Source organism: Sinocyclocheilus anshuiensis, unplaced genomic scaffold, assembly GCF_001515605.1.
Source record: "Sinocyclocheilus anshuiensis isolate Anshui unplaced genomic scaffold, SAMN03320099.WGS_v1.1 scaffold2301, whole genome shotgun sequence".
Classification (NCBI taxonomy): Eukaryota; Metazoa; Chordata; class Actinopteri; order Cypriniformes; family Cyprinidae; genus Sinocyclocheilus; species Sinocyclocheilus anshuiensis.
In genome coordinates, this window is record NW_015551154.1 from 56176 (window position 1) to 60000 (window position 3825).

Here is a 3825-nt window from a genome sequence, read left to right on the forward strand (position 1 = left end):
ACAATGTGAAACTTGTTCATCACAAAATAACTACGGAACCCAGTAAAGGACATTGTAGACTCGGTTGAGTAAAGAAAAGCGCGGCTGATCAGCGCCACCTGCGTACTGGAGATACTGTCCAGTGACTCCAAACAGTATATACTTGCAGTGGTCTCAAACTCAATTCCTGGAGGGCCACAGCTCTGTAGAGTTTAGCTCCAACCAGCTCCAAATCACACCTGCTTAGAAGTTTCTAGTGATCCTGAGGACCTTGATTAGCTGGATCAGGTGTGTTTGATTAGGGTTGGAGCAAAACTGTGCAGAGCTGTGGCCCTCCAGGAATTGAGTTTGAGACCAATGGTATATAGCAGGGCTGCCCAAACTCGGTCCTGAAAAAGGAAAGGAAAGGAAAGGACATGTGGCCAAGTATGGTGACACCCAGGGGTGGCGCTAGGGGTGGGCTAAGGGGGCTGAAGCCCCCTTTGTTTTCAGTCAAGCACCGAATGCTTTTACTATGCTCTTTATGAATCATCACTGAGTTTTCATGCGCATTAAAATAATTTCTATTAGTAGCCTACCGCAGATTTGCTCTCTGCACATCCAACAGTGTCTACTTGCATTCTGCTTGCATTGTCATTCACTCTCGACAAGACCCGCCCACTGAGGCTCGTACTTCTGATTGACATGTAAACTGGCCAATCAGCGATAAAAGTTACAAAAGCTGCTTCAGGTGTTTGTAAGTGTATAACTTATGCTGTAAAACCGATTTTGTTATTTTTGAATTTAGGTTATTTTTTATTTAACACTGTCACTGTAAAGCAACAAATATAGATATTTAATCATATAATTATATGCTGCCATGTCTTCCTAGGACACACGCATTTAGAGCGATCATATAAACGGTTTGGTTAGCATGGTCTGTGGCAGACTTTTCTTCGTGTCAGGGCAACAATTCAATGAACAAAATATAAATAGTACGTTATTTAAATTGTAGAGACAATATTGTCTTTTTTGCTCTATTTCACTAAAGAAAATGGTTCCAAACAAAGCCATGTTGAGCGTCTCTGCAGCAGCGCACAGCGGTGTTCCTTACTGAATGAATTTGTGTTTTTGAACAAATCGGGAGATTCAATGATTCACTGATCCATTCATAAAAACTTTCTTACTTCTTTCCTGAATGAATCAGTCGTTTTGAAAGAATCCATTGAATAAATGACTCAGTGACTCACTTATTAGGACAGTGGTTTGCTGCCACCTACTGGTAATTTTAGTTTCACATTTAAAAGTATTATTCAATTTTTTCTAGCATTTTATTTCTATATAGCCGTTTTTATATTTAAAACATTAATCTCATAATATTATTTATGCAATTTGTAAGTGCAGTTAGGGGTGTGCGATATTTATCGTCTGCGATAATATCGTAATTGTTGTTTTAACGATGTGCGATTTGACATTATCGAGTATTTTGCAAAAACCATTCAAAACATCCCTACAGAGCGCACGCATACATTACGTGAAGTCTAGACTAGTGCGTGTGCGCATTTACTGTGTTTTCTTTCACTGCATGATTCAGTCTATTAAAATGCATCTAGAATGATCACAAATTCAAGACATGATGGCAGAAAATGTATATATTTATACCACTTCATATAGTTATTCAATTTCACACGAAGAGTGCCGTTTTTCTCCAAAAATTACCATGATTACAAATGTGACATTGAATTCAATAAACAATAATTTTTTATTTAACACTGTCACTGTAAAGCAACAAATATAGATATTTAATCATATAATTATATGCTGCCATGTCTTCCTAGGACACACGCATTTAGAGCGATCATATAAACGGTTTGGTTAGCATGGTCTGTGGCAGACTTTTCTTCGTGTCAGGGCAACAATTCAATGAACAAAATATAAATAGTACGTTATTTAAATTGTAGAGACAATATTGTCTTTTTTGCTCTATTTCACTAAAGAAAATGGTTCCAAACAAAGCCATGTTGAGCGTCTCTGCAGCAGCGCACAGCGGTGTTCCTTACTGAATGAATTTGTGTTTTTGAACAAATCGGGAGATTCAATGATTCACTGATCCATTCATAAAAACCTTCTTACTTCTTTCCTGAATGAATCAGTCGTTTTGAAAGAATCCATTGAATAAATGACTCAGTGACTCACTTATTAGGACAGTGGTTTGCTGCCACCTACTGGTAATTTTAGTTTCACATTTAAAAGTATTATTCAATTTTTTCTAGCATTTTATTTCTATATAGCCGTTTTTATATTTAAAACATTAATCTCATAATATTATTTATGCAATTTGTAAGTGCAGTGTAATGTGCAAGTGTTAGAAATAAATAAAGAAGTGTATAGAACCCTGCATGTTTAATTAGGCTTATACTTGGCTTTTTTTTAAAGCCACTTACTCAATGTAAATATATATATATATATAAGCGTGACACATACATGGATGTCTCTGGGCTAACCCTCGGAACCGCCCCTGGTGACACCCATACTCGGAATCTGGATTTCACCCATCCAAGTGCACACACACACAGCAGTGAATAGTGAACAAACACACACACACACACACACACCCTGAGCCATTTTTGGGTAGCCATTTTTGCTGCGGCGCCCGGGGAGCAGTTGTGGGTTCGGTGCCTTGCTCAAGGGTCTCACCTCAGTCATGGTATTGAAGGAGGAAGAGAGCGCTGGTCATTCACTCCCACCACCTACAATCCCTGCCGGTACTGACTACCGAGACTCGAACCTGCGACCTTTGGCAGGGGTTAAAGCAAAAAAAAATCCTGAGCATGAACTTTTTTCCAGAGCTTGGGGGTTGCGGGGGCGGACACATACACAGGGTTATTTGGCAAACAAAACAAGAAAATGATTTTCCTTTAAACTAATTAGTAACGTATCTGCCATTGCCATTAGCCCTTGACAGGCCCAGACTACAGATTATGGTGGGATATTTGAAACAGCAATACCAAGAAAGGTTACTCACTACAATATGGTGCAAACACATGTAACATTTAGGATGCTTTTGATATCAAGTTTTGCTGGTTAGCTTTGTCCTTGACAGCGTACAAGATGACCTACAATCTAAAACAGGACATTTCTGAAATTGTTTTGTTCAAAAGAAATAATGGTAAATTAAATACTAGGAAATGAATATTAAATAGAAAATATACAAAGAAAGTTTACTACAGAAAACTACAGTTCAGTTCAAATAACAACAACAAAAACATTAAAATGGTCCAAATGGTCCTTGCACTTCTTTTTTGGTTTTCAAGGACTAAAATCAGATCTCACTTATTAATCAATATTGTTATTATCTTTCAAATTCTAATAAATAAACTAATAAAACAAAATGGTACAAATAAAGTGCAGCACATGCAAAGAATGCAATGACTGTGGCAACTATAATATTTGAAAGGATACTATGGCAAAGTTATCGTTTTCCTTATTCAAACTGATGTTTTTTTCATGAATATATGATTGACTTGAAGAATGAAAGCTATATCATACACTTGGAAAATTATGAGCTTTATCACGCTCATAGACACTAAGGGTGTGACAATCAGTGTTGGGCTAGTTACTCAAAGAATGTAATAAATTACTCATTACTAGGTACTCCTTTCAAAAGTAATATTGTTACTTATTACTTTCCGGCAACAGTAATTAGTTACACTACTAGTAACATTACTTTTTCTTCACACCCCACAGAAGTTGTAACTGTGTATTTTATCAAAGCACATAAGTTTGTAAGAAACTGTTAATTTTCCAAAAAGATTTTTAATTATAGTAATATAATGTACCACATGCTGATCAGAGGGATGTGGGTGG

At 36.8% G+C, this 3825-nt stretch overlaps 1 protein-coding gene across 1 annotated transcript in view; it reads right to left on the reverse strand.

Annotated features, from left to right (window-relative positions):
- The window catches only part of LOC107663321 (uncharacterized protein C7orf26 homolog), an 8195-nt gene extending 7951 nt beyond the window's left edge, over positions 1 to 244 (reverse strand). Inside the window, exon 1 of the mRNA XM_016453529.1 lies at positions 219 to 244. The gene's annotated coding sequence lies outside the window, so the exon portion shown is untranslated. The remainder of the gene's footprint in view (positions 1 to 218) is intronic.
- Positions 245 to 3825: the final 3581 nt, after the last annotated feature.